At 41.4% G+C, this 21,129-nt stretch overlaps 2 long non-coding RNA genes across 3 annotated transcripts; one reads left to right on the forward strand and one right to left on the reverse strand.

Moving 5' to 3' along the window:
• Positions 1 to 854: 854 nt before the first annotated feature.
• LOC131494595 (uncharacterized) lies at positions 855 to 19,711 on the forward strand. The gene is made up of 3 exons (XR_009253473.1): positions 855 to 1,007; positions 11,874 to 12,146; positions 18,785 to 19,711. It is a non-coding gene; the product is annotated as an uncharacterized LOC131494595 (long non-coding RNA).
• Positions 6,293 to 21,099, reverse strand: LOC131494594 (uncharacterized). 2 transcript variants are annotated; one of them, XR_009253471.1, is made up of 3 exons: positions 21,004 to 21,099; positions 8,554 to 9,189; positions 6,293 to 6,625 (listed from the first exon to the last, which is right to left on the reverse strand). It is a non-coding gene; the product is annotated as an uncharacterized LOC131494594 (long non-coding RNA). The 2 variants fall into 2 exon arrangements; XR_009253472.1 differs by having other exon boundaries at positions 8,554 to 9,192; positions 21,004 to 21,089.
• Positions 21,100 to 21,129: the final 30 nt, after the last annotated feature.

Consider the following 21,129-nt stretch of genomic DNA (forward strand, 5'->3'; position numbering starts at 1 on the left):
GCGGAAATTTCAGAGGCATATAAAAGCTTACAAATGACTGCTTGGGCTTTACATTATGATCCACCAACACGATCCTTAAATTTCCTCACTTAAGAGACATGACAGGGAAAAGGAAACTGATGTGAAAACTAGAAATTGCTTTTAGCAGATTCAGTCACTTCAATTCTCATTTAGCTTTATTATGAAATTCTATCAAGTAGCTGAAATGAGAGCATTTTCTTCCAGAGAACCATTACTTTATAAAATATTGACTTGGGTGATCTATACCCAGAAATATAAGATCTATTCAATTCTCCTAAGTGCAGTTCAAGCAGTGCCCTTTCTAAGAGGTAATACTAAACGTAATAAATGGATGCTACCCCTGCTTAAATAAATAAATGGTTTCAATTGTCAATATCACTGCAAAAACATTCTAAAATTTTCTTGCTGAGAGTATCTTATTTATAGACATTAGCCCCAGTTCTAATGTTGAACTATGACAGATCCCGTGCTAAAACCAATCCGACGTGCAGTAGTGTGTTCTTCCAGGAAGATAGACTTGTGTTATTCTTTTCTTTATGAAATAGGAAGCTCCCCTAATGCATTTAAAATTGGACTTTATTAACATAGCTTCAGAATTCTTATACTGAAATTTTTGTGAAGTGTATATAGCAAATACAAAATAATTACAGTGGAGTCTTATCTTATGCAGGAGTCAGGCACTTAAGTGTGCTCATAACAGTTTGGTGTAGACATAAATTAACTTTGGGAATTTCTTAAATCATGCATGCAGTGTAACCCCAAAGCGGTTGTCTCTGGTCTTTGATGACATGAATGTTGAAATTCAGAATCCCATTCTCTCATACTTTCAGAGCTAGAAGAGAGGAGCTGAGAAGAACTGACAAGAGCAGGTTGAGTGGCCCATATATGCCCAGGGGAGGGGATTTAGAAGAAAAGAATGAGATGGCGGCCCTCCAGCGTTCAGTCTGGTGGAAAAGACAGACAAGCCAAGAAATCCTTATAGCAAGGTAAGTGTTGTAGGGGAGTTACGGTCAGTCTGGATCATGGACCCATATCAGAGTGAGTTCCGAACTTTGCTGGAGCTGAGACTGAGGCAGAGAAGGGGAGACCAGCGAGGGAAGACATCTGAGGGGAGGTGCTGGCATGGCAACCACATTTTAGAAGGCGGCATAAACGTGACTGTGTGCTATATCTGTGAAAACGCAAAAGAGGGCGAGGTCGTTCCCCTCCAGAGCACAGTGTGCTTCAGGAGAGGGGCCACACATCCAGGAAGAAGCACATAGGATCCGTGGCAAAAAAAGGTTTGGATGCAATGCCAAGGAATTCTAACTTTATTATAAAAATAATAGGTAGTCATTAAAGGATACTAAGCAGAAAAATGAAGTAACTAGATATGCATGTTAGGAAGTTTACTCTGATTGATCAGATTTGGTGTTTATGATCATTTCTGCAAAGCTCTCAATATTAGAAACTTGATCAGGAACTTTACCCTTAATATATCTCCCCAAAATAAAGATGGCTTCCCATGGAACTCTGCATTTTTCTGGCTTTCCTTCCTTGAGCCATTGTAACCTTGGAACTTTCTCTTTGAATACAAGAAATCAATGGAAAAATAATTTAATAGCAACTATCTATCTACTTCTTTTCATTCGTTTATTTCCCACAGCCAGCTTTTAAGTAAATCTCAACAGAGAAAATGTTACCATGGATTGCCAACGTGCACCCTAAATGCAAAAGATAACTAATGATGAAGCAATGAAAAATAAGCCCAAATCTCTAGTCATTGGAGCAATATTTCTATTATATGACATGATTTTATTAGTCCATACTGAGGAAATGCAGAATCAAAGCCAGTTTATAAAGGAACCAGTTTGAAGGACAGGAGTCATGAATAATTATTCCATCTGCCCAGAGACCATACAAAACGATAGCCTGTATGTCCGTATTTGTTTATCATGTAAATGGGTGTCATCTCTAAACTGGACATACTTTGGGATACGATCCAAAATCCGATTCAGAGTTCAAACACACCATCCTTTATTTCTCTGTTAATCGGCTATGGAGTGTAGTGCAGTAGTCAAGAGCTAAAGCTAGAGGCTGCAGATTTCAGGTCTGCCTCACTCCAGCTGTGTGATCTTGGGTATGTTCTTGACCTTTGTTGAGCCTTCATTTCCTCATCCATAAAAAGGGATAATGGTAATACCAATTACCAATTACCAATTACCTTTACAGGGTCATTGTGAGGGTTAAGTTAGTCAATAGATACAGAGTACCTAGAACAATGCCTTTCTTATAATAAACATTATAAATGTATTTATTCTTGTTGTTAGTATTATCTTTTACTTCTGATCTGGACAACTAATACTGTCTACTTTTTTCAAAAACCTAAAAAACTATTTTTAAATTACAGAAAAATTTTCTATGTATCTATTTGCATAATTATTTTCCTTAAAATCAAACAAGGCAATGCACTTGGACGTAAATATAATAGATTTTGCCAGGACACATCTCAGGAAAAACTAGTAGTTGGCCCTATTCAGTGATCTCTTATGAGATGAGTTTGGAATCAACAATATTTGAAAATAACTACAATATCCTTGGGTGTACATAAAAGCAGATTTTTAATGGAAATAGTTTCCTGGGGACCTATACTGGCAGACAATGATAGCATTTTAGGATTATGGGCACAAGCCCTAAAGTCTGATAGCCAAATGAACACAAAAGAAAAGAGGAGTTTCTTTTTCTGAATTTTTATTTTTCTAAGCTACATTAAGGCCATCACTGTATAGGTGGAAAATATTGTCACCTGCTTGACTACAATATTCTTTTCCTTTCTTGGTGATTATCGAGTATATGTATAATCATGTCTAAAATTTATGTTATGACTATTTCATATAATTATATAAATATTAATAATTACACTAATTTATGTTATGTCTAGACCTCAGTTCCCCTTATTTTTTAACTTGCACACATTTTTGGCTTTTTATTTATTTATTTATTTTATTTATTTATTTTTTCAATATATGAAATTTATTGTCAAATTGGTTTCCATACAGCACCCAGTGCTTATCCCAAAAGATGCCCTCTTCAATACTCATCACCCCACCCTCCCCTCCCTCCCCCATCAACCCTCAGTTTGTTCTCAGTTTTTAAGAGTCTCTTATGCTTTGGCTCTTTCCCACTCTAACCTCTTTTTTTTTTTCCTTCCCCTCCCCCATGGGTTTCTGTTAAGTTTCTCAGGATCCACATAAGAGTGAAAACATGTGGTATCTGTCTTTCTCTGTATGGCTTATTTCACTTAGCATCACACTCTCCAGTTCCATCCACGTTGCTACAAAGGGCCATATTTCGTTCTTTCTCATTGCCACGTAGTATTCCATTGTGTATATAAACCACAATTTCTTTATCCATTCATCAGTTGATGGACATTTAGGCTCTTTCCATAATTTGGCTATTGTTGAGAGTGCTGCTATAAACATTGGGGTACAAGTGCCCCTATGCATCAGTACTGCTGTATCCCTTGGGTAAATTCCTAGCAGTGCTATTGCTGGGTCGTAGGGTAGGTCTATTTTAATTTTCTGAGGAACCTCCACACTGCTTTCCAGAGCGGCTGCACCAATTTGCATTCCCACCAACAGTGCAAGAGGGTTCCCGTTTCTCCACATCCTCTCCAGCATCTATAGTCTCCTGATTTGTTCATTTTGGCCACTCTGACTGGCATGAGGTGATATCGGAGTGTGGTTTTGATTTGTATTTCCCTGATGAGGAGCGATGTTGAGCATCTTTTTCATGTGCCTGTTGGCCATCTGGATGTCTTCTTTAGAGAAGTGTCTATTCATGTTTTCTGCCCATTTCTTCACTGGATTATTTGTTTTTTGGGTGTAGAGTTTGGTGAGCTCTTTATAGATTTTGGATACTAGCCCTTTTATATTCACTTATTTTTAAACCATATACACTTACACACAGAATTGAACTTTGAACTGCTAGATTTATGTACACGGTAAGCATTCACAAAGACAGAACTTTATTTTTTTTAATATGAAATTTATTGTCAAATTGGTTTCCATACAACACCCAGTGCTCATCCCAACAGGTGCCCTCCTCAATGCCCATCACCCACTTCCCCCTCCCTCTCACCCCCCATCAACCCTCAGTTTATTCTCAGTTTTTAAGAGTCTCTTATAGTTTGGCTCCCTCCCTCTCTAACTTTTTTTTTTCCTTCCCCACCCCCATGGTCTTAGGTTTCTCAGGATCCACATAAGAGTGAAAATATATGGTATCTGTCTTTTTCTGCATGACTTATTTCACTTAGCATAACACTATCCAGTTCTATCCATGTTGCTACAAAAAGCCTTGTTTCATTCTTCCTCATTGCCAAGTAGTATTCCATTGTGTATGTGAACCACAATTTCTTTATCCATTCATCAGTTGATGGACATTTAGGCTCTTTCCATAATTTGGCTATTGTTGAAAGTGCTGCTATAAACACTGGGGTACAAGTGCTCCTATGCATCAGCACTCCCACAAAGACAGAACTTTAAAAACAATGAGTTCAAATATTTATTAAAGAGCTGTATTAGTTCCCTTATAACAACATTACTGAAAAAACAAATTTGTTCTCTTACAGTTCTGGAGGTCACAGGTCTAAAATCAAGACATGGACCTCCAGTTATGGAATGAGTAAGTCACGGGAACAAAAGGCAGAGCATAAGGAATACCATCAATGATGTTGTATTGGCGGTGTAATGGGACAGATAGCAGCTACACGTTGTGTTGAACATCGCATAGTGTATAAACTTGTCAAATCACTCAGTTGTACACCTAAAGCTAATGTAACACTGTGTGTCAATTATACTCAAAAAAATTTTTTTTATTAAAGAAAAAAAAGATGGTAATAGTGGGTTTCTTCTAGAGGGTCCAGAAAAGAATCCATTTCTTTGCCTTTTTCAGCTTCTAAAAGCCACTTAACATTCCTTGGTATACGCCTCCTTCCTTGAATCACTCCAACTTCTCACTTCTGTTGTCACATCTCCTACTCCCTTTGATCCACATTTCTCCCTCTTATAAGAACCCTTGTGATTACACAGGGCCCACACAGATAATCTAGAACAATCCTCCAATCTCAAAATCCTGAAGTTAATCACACCTGCAAAGTCCCTGTTACTGTGTAAATATGCACAGGTTCTGGAAATTAGGACACGGACATCTTTAGGGGCACATTATTCAGCCTACCACAAGGTCTTATGTTGTTGAAAACTTCCTGTGTTGCATGAACATTACTTTAGAGATAATCAATCTGGACATCCCCTGAAGGGTCAAACCCAGGGATATTCAGCAAAAAGTCCTCCTGAACTATCTTATTTCAGGCTGGCAAATCCTGACAGACTCTGATTACATTTTATTGCTCTTATAACTTGTTCATACTCAGAAAAAGAGCAGCAGACACCAGAAGGGAGGATCAGTTCTCTTTGAATCCTTTCCTGGTGTTACCATGTGAGAACTGATACACAAACCTGTGTGGCCTGGATCTCTGAGCACAGGATGGCTCAACTGAAATCCTGGAGCAACAGACGTGGGAGAGCAGATCTTGTCCCTTGTTGGTCATTATCTTTCATGGTTCCCCATCTCCTTCTGGACTACATTCAAGGCCTTCTGCACTGCCCACAGGACTTTCCAGATCTGACCCACATTTATCTGTCAACCTCTCCCCGAGCACCCCCTACTGGTACGTTAGATGCTTAGTACTACCAGAGTCCATTTAAGCTGTCCAGTCAATCCCACGTGCTCGCTGAAACTCTCGTGCTTGCACACGCCTTGATCATTCTGTTCACCATCTGGCAAATTAACCTGTCTCCAAACAAATTCCTCCTTTAAGGAAATCGTCCTACCTCACGGCCTTACTGAAGAAACATCTCCCTCAGATTATGGGTTCTCCTCTTTACCCTCTTTATAATGTTAGTGATTCTGTAATTATTGTAGTGGGGACAGGTTACACAATTTGTGGGGCTCACTGCACGATGAAAATGTGGCATCCCCATTTAAAAATTAAGAATTTCAAGACAGCAGAGCATTAAACCAAGCTTAGGGCACTTCTAAGCCCACGGCTGTGTGCGACTACCAGGGTCGCACATCCATGAAGCCAGCCCTTGACCCTAGTGTGTGTCTGATAAGGACATTGAGGTCAGAAACTCATCTGTAATCCACATGTTCCCTGATGCTTGGTCAGTGCCCCCCACACAAAGGCACACAAAAATAACAGTTGAATAAATGCATAAATGAATGAATGAGCAATGTTGAAGATAGTTTTTATTTTACAGAAGATTGTATATATTTGTTTCCTATACAATGGGATGTCAGAGCAAATTGTCACAAACTTGGTGGCTTAAAACAACAGAGATTTACTCTGTCATAGTTCTGGAGGCTATAAGTCTGAAATCAAGGTGTCAGCAGGGCCATGTTCCCTTTGAAGGCTCTAAGGAAGAATCCTTCCTCTTCTCCTCACTTCTGACAGCTCCAGCAATCCTTGGGGTTCCTTGGCTTATAGCCCCTTCCCTCCACTCTTTGACTCCATCGTCACAAGACCTTCTCCCTTCTGTGTTCATCTCGTGTGTCTTTTTCTCTCCTTAGAAAGACACCAGTCATTGGATTGACGCCCACCCTCGTCCACTGTGACCTCACCTTAACTCATTACATCTGCTAAGACCCTATTTCCAAATAAGGTTACCTTCTGAGATTCCAGGTGGATGTGAATTTGAGGGGGAAGACACTATTCAAACCACTACATTTGTTTCTGGGACATTCTTCAGAATGCCTCAAGAATATTTTTTGATGATAACATCTTTAACAGTGCCTAGGATTTGTAACTTAACTGTATTTGCCAAAGTATAATCTGGAGAACTAAAAGACATTTGGATGTGGTCATATAACCAATATCAATTATGGTTGAAGCATCCTGGAATGTGAAGGGAGCAAAAAAAACCCCCAAAAACAAAAACAAACAACAACAGCAACAAGAATAGGAAAATGCCCAAATTTTCATAAGGAAGGTAAGGAGAAATCCAGGAACTGCTAAGTTTCCTGCCAACTCTGTGTGTATGTAAATGGCTGGGAGCTAGTTTGTTGGAATTTCCTGTACAGTCCCTGTTCCCTGGGGATGGCTAGGTGGTTAGAGTGCCCTTGGGCTCAGCAGTTTGCATGTTGTTTATCAAGGGTTAGGAACGTGTATTACCTTGCATGTGATAAGTAGATAAGATCTGAGAGAAGCCTTTTGAGGGTTTTAATTAAATTCACATTTAGTGGCTTCTTGCTGAATGTTCATGGTTTCATTAATTGTTCAAACTATCACAGAAGCATGAGGGTTTAAGTACCCCCCCGCCACCTGCTTTATTGGGGTATTAAAAGTTGACCAAAATGTAATATATTTAAAGTGTAGAATGTGATGATTTGATATACATATATATTATACACATATACATATGTACCATAATCAAGCTAGTTAACACATCCATCACATCACGGTTACCTTTTTTTTTCCCCTTGGGTGGGAATGCTTAAGATCTGCTCCCTTAGCTATTTTCAAATATATAAAACAGTATTATTAACTCTAGTCACCAGGCCTTACATCAGATGCTCAGAACTTGTTCATCTTCTATAACTGAAAGCTTGTACCCTTTGACCAACATCTCCCACTTCCCCCAACCCCTAGCCCCTGTCAGCCACCATTCCATTCTGTGTTTCTATGAGGTCAACCTGTTTGTTTGCTTAGATTCCACCTGTGAGATCATACAGTATATGACTTTATCTGGCTTATTTCACTTAGCATAATGCCCTCCAGGTTCATCCATGTCGTTGCCAATGGCAGGATTTTCTTTCTTTTTTACAGCAGAATAATAATCCAATATATATATTTACATAATATCATATATAATACAAAAATATATAATATAGTAGGTATATTACAGATGATATATTTATATGATATCTACATTATATAAATATATCTTTTCTTTACCATTCAGTTGTCGATGGACACTTAGATTGCTTCTATATCTTGCCTATTGTGAATAAGGCTACAATGAACATGGAGAACAGACAATCTCTTCTAGATAGTGAATTCATTTCCCTAGGATAAATACCCAGAAGTGGGGAGGGCTGGATCATACTGTAGTTCTATTTTTAATTTTTTTAATGTTTATTTTTTGAGAGAGAGAGAGAGAGACAGCAAGCACAAGCAAGGGAGGGGCAGAAGGAGAGGGAGACACAGAATCTGAAGCAGGTTCCAGGCTCTGAGCTGTCAGCACAGAGCCCAATCCAATGCAGGGCTCACACCCACAAACTGTGAGATCATGACCTGAGCTGAAGTTGGACACTCAACTGACTGAGCCACCCAGGCGCCCCAGTTCTATTTTTAATTTTTGAGGAGCCCCCATCCTGTTTTCCATAATGGCTGCACCAATTTACATTCCCACCAACAGTGCACAAGGGTTCCCTTTTCTCTACACCCTCCCTAACACTTGTTACCTCTTTTCTTTATGATAATAGACGTCTTACCAGATGTGAGGTGATACCTGATTTGCATCTCCCTGATGATAAGTGATGTTGAGCATCTTTCACAGAGCTGTTGGCCATTTGTAGGTCTTCTTTGGAAAAATGTCTCTTTGGATTCTTTGCCCATTTTTAAACCAGATTTTTTGGTTTTGCTATTAAGTGTTCCTTATATATTTTGGAGATTAATCCCTTATTGGATATACAGTTTGCAAATATTTTCTCCCATTCCATAGGCTGCCTTTTCACTTTGCTTCCTTTGCTGTCCAGAAGCACGTTAGGTTTTTTGTTGTTGTTGTTGTTGTTGTTGTTGTTGTTGTTGTTTTTGCTTTTGTTGCCTGTGCTTTTGGTGTCAGATCCAAAAAATCATTACCAAGACGAATGTCAAGGAGCTTTTTCCTCTGTTTCCTTCTAGGAGTGTTAAAGTTTCAGGTCTTACACTTGAGTCTTTAATCCATTCTGAGTTGATGTGTGTGTGTGGTGTAAGATAAGCATCCATTTCATTCCTTTCCTGTGGCCATCCAGTTTTCCCAACACCATTTGGTGAAGAGACTATCCTTTCCCCATTGAGTAGTTTTGGTGCTTTCCTTGAAAATTCGTTGACCATATGTGTGTGGATTTAAGATTTTCTCAGTGCATTTCCTGCTGAAGAAAGAGGCAAGTGTGATTAGGTAATAAGAAGAATCATGTTTAACACTCATTTGATAGTAAAACAAAGCCAGTAGAGTTTTTCCTGCTCTGCAGGTACTGGGCTAGGCCCCCTGTCTCTCCTGTCTTTAACAGAAGTAGTGGAGATGGAGAGGATTTCCATTTAAAGTGCAGAGGCACCACCTAGAGTGCTTCTGTGGGCTGTCCTGGGCCACTGTTGGCACGTTTCCTACTGTTTACCCAGGCTGGCTCCAAACACCTGAATGTTCTCCACGTGCAGTTACCAGACACGGCAACCGTTTTCTGCAGCCTGTGGTTTTCTTGGTAGGAAGCTTATGATTCTCTTCCTCTCCCTCAAGACTCTTTCCCCTGAGTAGGGCTGTAGAGTGAAACCACTTTGCTGGGAAGCAAAGAGGGAAGCAGGCTTACAGCCTAGAACAGCCTCTGGGTTTTGTCTGGGCACGTGGGAAGGCAGAAAACCTCCTGAAAAAGTCCCTGACCCGCTCAAGTGTGGTGGGGACCCCCAGAAGCCTCGCAGATGCACACAAGGGTAGTCACAGCCAACCCAGACCTCCCATTTCCCCATACTTGAGCAGCAGCATAATCTTGAAATCATGTCAGAATTCCAGGTGTTGGGAGGGTCTCCAAGACCCAACCCTCCGTGGGGAGAACCCCAAGAATGAGTTTAATTTCCTATCAGCTGGGAGGAAGAGAACCTTAAAATGAAGTCGAATTATAGATAATAATTATTGGACACTGCCTGTCCCAAATGTAGTGGCTAAATGTCCGGAGCCTCTCACGGCCAAGAGGAGTGAACTCTGTTGGCAGCCTGCACCCTGAACATACCCCAAAACATGCTACAGGGGCCCAGAGCTGAGAAGGAGAACAATGTAAGCTCAGGCTTTTCTCTAAGCAAACCCAGAGCATTGCCAGAACAGCCAGCAGCAGATCCAGGTTTTGTGGGGCCTGGAGCTTAGAAATTCGTGGCTGTCTTGGGACGCCGGGGTGACTCAGTTGATTAAGCGTCTGACTTCAACTCAGGTCATGATCTCATGGTCCATAATTTCTAGCCCCATGTTGGGCTCTAGGCTGACAGCTCAGAGCCTGGAGCCTGCTTCAGATTCTGTGTCTCCCTCCTCTCTACCCCTCCCCTGTTCGTGCTCTGTCTCTCTCTGTCTCTCAAAAATGAATAGACGTTAAAAAAATTAAAAAAAAAGAAATTTGTGACCATCTTTAAAGGATCAAAAAGTATAAACTACCAGCTATAAAATAAATAGGTCATACAGATGTGATGTACAGCATGGTGACTACAGCTAATATTGCTGTGCTGCAAATTTGAAAGTTCCTGAGAGTAGATCTTAAAAGTTCTCATCACAAGAAAAAACAACTTGTAACTATGTATGATGATGGATGTTACCTAGACTTAGATCACTTAGTGGTGATCATTCCATACTATATACAAGTATCGAATCATTGTATTGTACTCCTGAAACTAATATAATGTTATATGTCAGTTATACCTCAAACAATGAAAAAAAGAACACAAAATTACAAGTATAAAAATAGGAACAAAGCAAATATTTAGAGGCACCTGGGTGCCCCAGTCAGTTGAACGTCAGACTCTTGATTTTGACTCAGGTCTGATCCCAGGGTCGTGGGATTGAGCCCTGTGTCGGGCTCTGTGCTGACAGCGTGGATGGGATTCCCTCTCTCCTTCCTTCTCGGCCCCTCCCCCTTCTCTGTCTCTCAAAAGAAGTAAGTAAACTTTAAAAAAAAGATTCTTTCTCCTTCTGTCCCTCCCCCACTCTAAAATAAAATTTTAAAAAAATTAAAAAGCAAATATTTCAATTAGTTATTTAGAATAAGAAAAGAAACCCCATATTGCTAACTTAAAAAAAAAAAAGGTTTATTTATTTTGAGAGAGAGAGAGAATGCACGCGAGGCATGAGTGAGGGAGGGGCAGAGAGAGAGGAAGAGAGAGAATCCCAGGTGGACTCCATGCTGTCAGTGCAGAGACCAACTTGGGGCTCGATCTCACAAACCATGAGATCGTGATCTGAGCCGAAACCAAGAGTCTGACGCTTAACCCGCTGAGCCACCCAGGCGCTCTGACAGTTGTTTCTATTATCGGTGGTTGGAATGTATAAAACATGCAACTTCACAGACATTCTTGCTGTTTTTATTATTGCCACTAGTTTGTGGCAATAATAAACATACATAAGAATTCTGGTAAATTCAAATGTGTGTGTTGCCATCTCATTTTTTAATTTAAAAAGTATACATTTTATTCATGTAGGGAATAGTGAAAAAACAGGATTTTAATTCTTTTCATCTTTGGGACATTAAGAGCAAGTAGCAAATTACTGTCTCCCTTGGGTTTATGCGGAAGAAACAAAGTCGTGTTGGTATCTTTTAAATGTTTTTATGTGAAAAGTGTGTTTTCATGCAACTTTATATGAAAATTTTATAATTTTTCTGGCTTAAACTGCATTGATGTAGGTGGCATAAGGGAGTGTGACTCTGGCTTTTTCTTTTCTTATTTAGGTTTTTGGAAAATCCTCAGCCAGCAACCACTTGGTTTTAAAAACTTTTGATCAAAAAATCAAATCGTATTGTCAGAGAAATTAGCCATTTGTCATTTTTTTTAAAAAATTTTTTTAATTTTCTTTTTTTTGAAGGAGAGAGAGACAGAGCATGAGCAGGGGAGGAGCAGAGAGAGAGGGAGACACAGATTTCAAAGCAGGCTCCAGGCCCTGAGCTGTCAGGACAGAGCCCCATGCGGGGCTTGAACCCACGAACCGTGAGATCATGACCTGAGCCGAAGTCAGACGCTCAACCGACTGAGCTGCCCAGGCGCCCCAGCCATTTGTCATTTTTAAGATGAACAACTTGAGTGACAGGAGATTCTTTCAGAAACTCACAGGGGGGCCAAAGTGAGACCTCAGCATCAGGTAAGTGTTCGCCTGCCTGCTGCGGGTACTGACTGGGCTACCCACATCGGCTGGCCGGTCTGCCTTCTTTTTCTTTTCCTTCTCACTCTGGGTTCTGTGTTCTTATCCTACAGGAGGTTTCTTCTTGGGGGATATTCATGCTCTTGCTCTATTCTGCCAAAAGGAGATCTAAACAAGAGACGTTGGATACTCCTGAGGTTGGATGATGAATGTGTAATGACTAAGACGTGGAGGCTAGAACACAGGCCTGTAGCAAGATTCTTGTTTTGATATCCCATTCACGCAGTTTAATGAGTGCTGTGTGTTTTTAAATTGCGAGCACGTGTCTTGGTTGAACTTGTGTTGAATGTGATGTTTCACTAAATATCCTACTCTCGGGGAGCCTGGCTGGCTCAGTCCGTACAGCATATGAGTCTTGACCTTGGGGTCATGAGTTTAAGGCCCATGTTGGGTGTAGAGCGTGCTTAAAAAATATATACCCTATTCCCAAGTTCTTTTCTAAGGTATGGCATGTTTATAATGAAAATGCTATGCTATCTAGCATATTCCTAACAGAATACTAACCAGGCATTGTTGAAAACTGAATCCTCCATTGAAAATTGTACATGCCAGGGATGCATGTGGGTGGCTGAGTCGGGTAAGCATCCAACTCTTGATTTTCACTCCGGTCGTGAGCTCATGGTCGTGAGAGTGAGCCCCATGTTGGCTTCTACAGTGGGCATAGAGCCTGCTTGAGATTCTCTCTCTTCCTCTCCCTCTGCCTCTCCCCCACTCACAGGTACTCTCTCTCTCTCTCTCTCTGTCTCCCTCTCTCTCTCAAAAAAAAAAAAAAATTAAAAAAAATATATATATACATATATATATGCCTGAAGCTTCGAAGAAACTTCCTGCACACTAGCTGCTGACACTTTACTTTTGAAACTTGGTTTCTCCTCTGTGACTCATATCCTTCCAGTGCCCACCATCAGAGAACATGCTCACATCACCACGGGACACCTGGTCCTGTACTTCCGTGTCAGGATGCTGGGCGAAGCAGTGGCTAGCCACAGAAGTATCTCCAGCAGCTATTCCTAAACCTGAATGCTGGCAAGAACTGAACTACACACAGGAGAGACTGCAATCACACAAATGTATCCCACTACACCAAACGAAGCGTATTCCAGCTTAACTTCACCTACTGAGTCCCCGAAATGCCGGCATCCACGCCTTACGGGAGGGGAAGGTGGCGTGGAGCGACACAGTGATCTTAACTGTTTGTGGTTAAGTCCTCTTACTTTTGCAAATTCCACAAGAACACCCGACCCTGTGAAATCACTGTCAAAGGCTTCATCCATCGGAAAGAGCCAATGCACCTGATAGGGCCTGAAGCTTAAGCTTTCTTACCATCACCGTAAATCTGCTTCTCAGAACAGGAAAGGGACTCAAAGGCTAATGCTGCCCAAAGGTTAATTCTTGTGTAGATGGAGCCACCACTCCTTAATCCAGCGGGGTGCGATGGTTACACGTTTAGTCATCTGAACGCAGAACAAGCTGACTCTGGAAAGTCACTTCTGGACTAACAGTTATTTACCGCGCGCCCCCTTGCCTAGGCACCGTGCCGAGCCAGAGAGAGTGGTTCCCTGCTCCTGAAGGCGTCGCTGTTGGTAAAGTGGGTCTCTGTACCCTGCGACATGCACCACATGTGAGAAATGAACAGTTTAATGGCACACTAACGGAGGCAGGAGTTCCTTCAGATTAGAGGGAGCGTTAGGGACAGGGAGGCAGAATGGTGGGGGAAGGTAGGAGGCAGTGATGCCCAAGCAGAGTTTAAGAATAAGGAGGGGCGGGGCGCCTGGGTGACTCAGCGCCTGATTCTTGGTTTCAGTTCAGGTCATGAACTCACCGTTTTTGAGTTCGAGTCCTGCGTCCGGCTCTGAGCTGACAATGTGGAACCTGCTTGGGATTCTTTCTCTCTGTCTCTCTCTGCCCCACCTCTGTCTCCCTCTCTTTCTCAAAACAAATAAATAAAAATGTATAATAATAAGGAAAAAAAGAATAAGGGGGGTTTAGGTGGAGAGGAGGGATAGGAATGCCCTTTACCTTTTCTCTGGGCTGTGATAGGTCAACTCCTGTAGTGATTTCCTAAAGGCAAATGGACCAACCGGGTGAGTGGAAAGTATCCAGTGGGCAGAAGGAAGATGGACAGTGTGTGCACAGAGGCCTCACTACAGGCAGACAAAGGAAGTGATGAAATCCCTAAGCCCTCCCTTTGGAAATGTCACCAGTCTCTTTGCCCACGAAGCACCCTCTGGTGGAGATACCTTGGAATCCGAACTATAGAAATGATCCCTGAAAGTATAGTCTTTGATACCTTGTAATACAAATACACTCAGACTGAGCCTCTGGAAAAAGCCCCAGGCTTTTAACCTGCACTTCTCTAAGCTCTAGCAGCTGTGTGTTTTACTTCGAAATCTTGGAAAAGAGCTAAAGTGCTAACATAGTATGTACTTTATTATGTGTAGGCAGATACAGAAATTAAACATAGGAGACGCAAAAAAAAATGAAAGGAGAAAAATTTAGTATTTCCCCTCCTTACCCACTAGACCATCTCGCATACTCACGTTGCATCATTTTAGAGACCTCTGAACACTGGTGTTGTCAAATTGTGCTTGCTGGATAGCAGTGCGGGGTAATGGTTAAAAATGTAGACTCAGGAGTCAGCCGACCTGGGTACGAAGACTGGCTGCCCCACTTCCTAGCTGTGTAACAACTTTAATAGCCTCTTTTAAAGAACATGAATGATAAAAAACCAGTTCTTGGAAAAGTTCGTTACTATACAACATTGAAATTAGTGCCTGGCACCCGATAAGCGCTTTGTAAATGTTACTTACTATTTTTCTCAGCGTCACTATTAAAAATACCTTTAAATCTGGGGTGACTGGCTGGCTTAGTTAGTGGTACATGTGACTCTTGATCTTGGGGTCCTGAGTTCGAGCCCCATGTTCGGCATGGACTCTACTTTAAAAAATACTTTTAAATCTTTTTTTTTTTTTTTTAAACATTGTCCTTTAAAAATTTAAAAATCCCAGGTGGGAGGAAAAGGCAAGAGAAGTCTGGAAGGACTTCCTGTAAAAGATGTTCCTAGTTAAATTCTAATTTTCAGAGTTTGCAGAGTGAAGATGAAGGCAACAAGAGTCAGCTCAGCCCTTTCTTTTTTTTTTTTAATTTTTTTTCAACGTTTTTTATTTATTTTTGGGACAGAGAGAGACAGAGCATGAGCGGGGGAGGGGCAGAGAGAGAGGGAGACACAGAATCGGAAACAGGCTCCAGGCTCCGAGCCATCAGCCCAGAGCCTGACGCGGGGCTCGAACTCACGGACCGCGAGATCGTGACCTGGCTGAAGTCGGACGCTCAACCGACTGCGCCACCCAGGCGCCCCAAGCTCAGCCCTTTCTTAGCTGAACTATGTTATTAAAACTTCTTCATAGATGTTGGGCTTTGCTCTTATGTCTACTTGCCGTCTTTTATCCCAACCCCTGTCCAGAACCCCTTTGTTGTTTCCAGGGTTTTTGCCCCCTGCTTACTGTGTAGAGGAATGTTGCTTCATGGCTGATGTTTGCTCACTCTCCCTTATTTGTCCTCGATCAACCCCACAGTCAAAAAGTAAAGCCAGTCCACTTCCCAGCCTCCCCAGCCATCAGGGGTGGCCTTGGGACCCCTTTGTGTCCCAGAGGGGTAGTGGAAGTCCATGGGGCAGACACTTCTTTCTCTTTGCTCTGCCCTATTCTTTCTGCCTTGGTTTGCTCTCAAAGCCTAAAAGCGTAGTGGCCATATTGACACCTCAAGGATAAAAGGGTCACGCTAAGGCTGAGGAGGAGGCTGGTTTACTGCCGAGTTCCCTGAAGGCTACACAAGCCTTGGACTTCCTTTTACATGAAAAAATACGAATCTCCTCACCCACTGTTGAGCTGCTGTTCCTTGGAGGTTTTGTTAATTGCTGCCAAACACATTCGTGTATCTGGATTGGCCACTTCGTAAGGTCAATAGAGCCGAATGAAGAAAGGCCCGTTGGAGAAGTGTAGGCCCCTGAGGGTGTCCAAACCGTGAGAAACCCAAGAACTTTGCTCAATTGCAACTACCGTGGTGCTGGTTGTTGCTGCCATCTAGTGGCACAACTTGGAACTAAAACGCTCGCCTGGGCCACAGATTGTTTTTCCGCAGATCCTTCTTTCCTTCCGTCATTCGTTCATTCATCCATGCACTCACAGACTCACATGTTCATTCTACAGATATTTTATGAGAATGTACTGTATGTGGCGGGTCCTCATAAATACAATAAGGAAATACAATAATGGGGGGAAACCTAGCTCCTTACCCCCCCGCCCCCCCTTGAAACTTACACACTGTGGAAAGATAGCCACTGATCAAATCAACGTGAAAAATATGACTGGAAGGGGCTCTAAGAGAACATGGTGCTATGAGAATTATTAGTAGGGATTTTCCTTATTGGGGAGATTGATAGGAGGTTAGAGAAGGCTTTCCTGAGCATGTTCTGACTGGCCTTAGGAAGGCAATTTTCTGGGCAGTCAGACCCATCACGAAAGTGAGCTCAGCAAAGAGAGGGAGTGTGTTGAGTACAGAGGAATAAGAGAGGACCATGTGTTTAAGTTATTACTTGGTATTAAGCATTCTAGTGGGTTTTTTTTTAATGTTTATTTCTTTTGAAAGAAAGAGAGAGAGTGCAAGTGGGTTAGAGGCAGAGAGGGAATCCCCAGAAGGCTCCAGGCTGTCAGTGCAGAGCCTGACATGGGGCTTGATCTCACAAACCATGCGATCATGACCTGAGCCAAAATCAAGAATAGGATGCTTAACCAACTGAGCCACCCAGGTGCCCTTAGGCATTCTAGTTTTTTGAATTAAGACTATGGTTGTTCATTATAATGACTATCATATAATAATGACCTGATCATAAGCTGAAAAGATACAGGCTAACAGACAACTAGAGAACACTCAACCACCAACAGCGGAACACACATTCTTCTCAATGCATGTGGAACATTCTCCAGGATAGACCATATACTATGTCACAAAATAAAGCCTCGATAAATCTAAAAGGCAGGCTTGAAAGTATATATAGTATGTTCTCTGGCCACAATGGAATGCAATTACTAACGAGTTAAAGTGAGAACTTTTTATATTTAAAAATATTGTTGGGGCACCTGGGTGGCTCAGTCAGTTAAGCATCCGACTTTGGCTCAGGTCATGATCTCACGGTTTGTGAGTTTGAGCCACACATCGGGCTTTGTGCTGACAGCTCAGAGCCTGGAGCCTGTTTCAGATTCTGTGTCTCCCCCACCCCCCCTTCTCTGCACCTACCCTGCTCGTGCGCTCTCTCTCTCTCTCTGAAAAATAATAAAATTTAAAACTTTTTAAAAATAAAATAAAATAAAAATGTTGTTAAAATTTGCTATTTGGGGGGCACCTGGGTGACTCGAGAGCGTCCAACTCTTGATTCCAGCTCAGATCATGATCCCAGGGTCATGGGACTGAGCCCTGTGTTGAGCTCCATGCTGGGTGTGAAGCCTGCTTAAGATTCTCTCTCTTCATCTGCTCCTCTCCCCAGCTTGTGCTTCCTGTCTCTCTCTCTCTCTCTCTCTCTCTCTCTCTCTCTCTCTCTCTCTAAGAAAAAAACTTGCTATTTTTGAATTTTTACAATTTTAAACATTACAAAGTCTCAAGCTCTGGGTATCATAATATAAATTATTCAAATCCCATTCCCCTAATGGAACATTCAATTATGGCATAATGTACTTTGTAATGTGACCGTGTAACTCCTTATAGAATAAAGCAAAGCTTATGAAAAAATTCCTTACCATCTTGGGGCTTTATTTCAAATGCCCTGACATAAAATAAAGGGAGTAAAAATAATAGTACGTTACCAGTGAAATAAACAAAGGTGTGCAGTCCACTCAGGAAGCTGTGACACCAGGTCTAGGGCACTGTCACTGACACCGAGAGTAGGGGATTCTTTGGGGGAACTGTGCGGCAGGTAGAGTCCATTCAAAATGGAGGTGGCTTTGTTGTGAGTGCTGAGGGCAAGGGGAGGCATAAGTAAAAGAAAAGTCTCAGGTTTGTGACATGAGCAACTAGAGAGACTGGCAGGCACATTTCATGAGCTAAGGAGGAGTGGGGGGAACACAGGCTGAGTTCAATTTTGGAAGTATTGAATGTGAAGTGTCTGGGAAACATCAAATATGGTGGCAGGGGGGCCGATGAGAGGAGGTAGACAGGTGTACCCATGGGAAGAAGCATTCAGTGAGGTAGGAGGAAAAGCAGTAGAACGTGTTCTTCAAAATGAAAGAGAGGGATGGCTTGCTCTCTCCTCCATGCTCACAAAACACTTGAAACTGCAACTCCAATAGCACCTAACTAATGGCGTCAGAGGTATTTGGGAGTGTACGTATAACTCAGAATAGAGATCCGTGGAGGGAGGTTAGCAAACAGTTGTTCAAAAATTGCGGAAGTGATGCTAAAATGAATGAACAAATGAAGAGGCACCTAGGGGAAGGGAAAGGCATTCCAGGTGCAGCCGGCGAAGTGGAGAACAGAAGGAAGAGAAAAATAAGAACGTGAAAAAAATTATTCCTCTTTATTTCTAGACTCCAGGGCCTATCAAGCCATGGAGGAAAGCTCTTGTGTATACGGCCAGCCCAACACCGTTTGGAACGTCCTTCCTACATGAAAACTGACAGCCCTTAAACAACCGAATGCAGCCTCTCTTATAAGAAGCTGGTGGGATAGTCCCTTGGTCTTCCACGTGTTGCCATCTCATCAATAAGAGGCGGTAACAAACTCATCTCCAGCTGGGGTCTCTCGGACAACAACTCTAATGGATATTTTTAATTCATATGGAAACCAATAATTCTGGCCACTTCAGGAAAAGCAGTTTGTGATACAGTTTGCCTCCTCTCTCTCTCTCTCCTTTTCTCTCCAGTTAATTTCCGTGACCTACTTCTCCTTTACTAAGTAGTTATCCTCTTCTGCATTTGAACTCACGGGTTGTCTAAAGGCTTGTTTACTATCGTCACTGCTGGTTGCTTTTGCTTTGTTGTCATTTTAATGAGTTCACAGGGTAGAAGTGGTGGGGAAAGTGAGGTCATGTGCTTCAGGGAAGGTGGATCAAGGTGGCCATGCACAAGTGGGGCTCATTTGTAAAACTTTTTTAATGGACCATTTCTAACTCTCAAATATTTAGTTTTCAAATCTGCCCCCCCCCCCGCCAATATTTTGTTTACTTCAGATTAAAAGTAGGATATTTCTGGGTCAAAGTCTGCACTACATTATCTTAATTATTGTTGCAAGGTGTTAGACTGACTTTGGAACAGAAGGAAAACCTAGAGGAAAAAACACTTTGCAAGATATGACTTTTATCACCTCCCACTACAAATAAAATGAAAGGGAGTTTCCATTTGTATGGAACCCAGAAAACAATGTTTTTGCTGCCTCGGGGATCTTCTAAAGATTTTTATAAGATATAAAGATAACATTTGTTCATCATATACAATTTGTAACTGGAGAAAAATGTACAAAAGAAAATGGAATCACTTATAATTATATCACATTTAGGGAATCACCGTTCATATTTTAGAGCCTGCCCTAATAAACTTTTTAAAATACATAAATAATATCATCTAAGGCATAATTGTATATTTTTCAATTTAACACTGCAAAAGGAGTAACTTCCCATGTCATTAATATTTCTTATAATCATGGCCATTGTTTAATATTTCCATCTAAAGGATGTAATCATAATCCATTTAACCTTTCATCTGTACATTTAAGTAAAACAGTAAGGAGTCTTAGTTTATAATTCTTTGTTTGAATTTCTAATCATTCTACATTTATGGAATGGATTACTGCTTGAATGGGTACAAACATGTTCAAGTCTCTTGGTGATCAATCATTCTCTTAGTTACTATAGTATTTGCCAAGAAATGACTGTGACCAGGAACTATATAAGATACTGGGGATATAGCAGTAATTTTCCAGCATTTCTGGCATGCCCTGGACATAGGCTAAGCCGGTTCTGGTGAGCAGAGAAAGCCATTAGACAGACACCTAAGTGCTTTTAGTTAGAAGCCATCGGATTGACATATACAGGAATGGAGAGTCCCAAGGGTATATGGGGCACCAAAAGAGTCTTCTACTCTTTCCCACTTAATTTTTTTTCTCCATGGAATCCGAATTTTAAACATAAAGACAAAACTGACAACAACAACTCTGATCGATACTGAATAGGTGTCAAGAAACAAGAAACTGTTTTAGTCATAGCCTGGTGCCTCCCATACAGAGAGACCTGAATTGGAAGTCTTAATGAATGTTAACCTCTCTGGGTCCCAACATCCTGGTATAGAATGGTCGGAGGTAAGTAGAATGAATAGGGCTTCTTTACAACTCTTATTTTTCACTATTTGAATTTATGTGTAGGGGAATTACTCTTTGTCCTCATTAGCTATATCAAAGCATTTCAAGGGGCTATTAATCTACTACCTAACCAGTTCAACTTATTCCATATATCTCTTTTGAGTATCTACTCTTTACTAGCCACTGTTCAAAGCGTTTTATATATATCTATAATCATAGCAATCATCTGAGAAAGTTAACATAAATCCCAGTTCATAGGTGCAGCTTCTGGTTCTGAGAGGTGATATGATTTACTCAGATACTTCTGACTTCCAAACACTGTTGGTTTTTTTTTTTTGTTTTTTTTTTTATACTGCAGGATAGTGAGTTGGTGACGACTATCTTAAGGAAAAGGAATGAGGAAGCTATAGTTGACTCCTCACTCTCAGCAAATACCGTGGCCACTGACACTGACCTGAGAGCAGCATGAGACTATGGAAACTATGCCTTTCTCCAAATGCAGCCCATCATTCCAAGTGCACTTCTCTCTTTGGATTCGTGAGCATAACTGAAGAGAGTGCACGAGGGTTCTAGCGGATAT

Source organism: Neofelis nebulosa, chromosome 14 (genome assembly GCF_028018385.1).
Source record: "Neofelis nebulosa isolate mNeoNeb1 chromosome 14, mNeoNeb1.pri, whole genome shotgun sequence".
Lineage (NCBI taxonomy): Eukaryota > Metazoa > Chordata > Mammalia > Carnivora > Felidae > Neofelis > Neofelis nebulosa.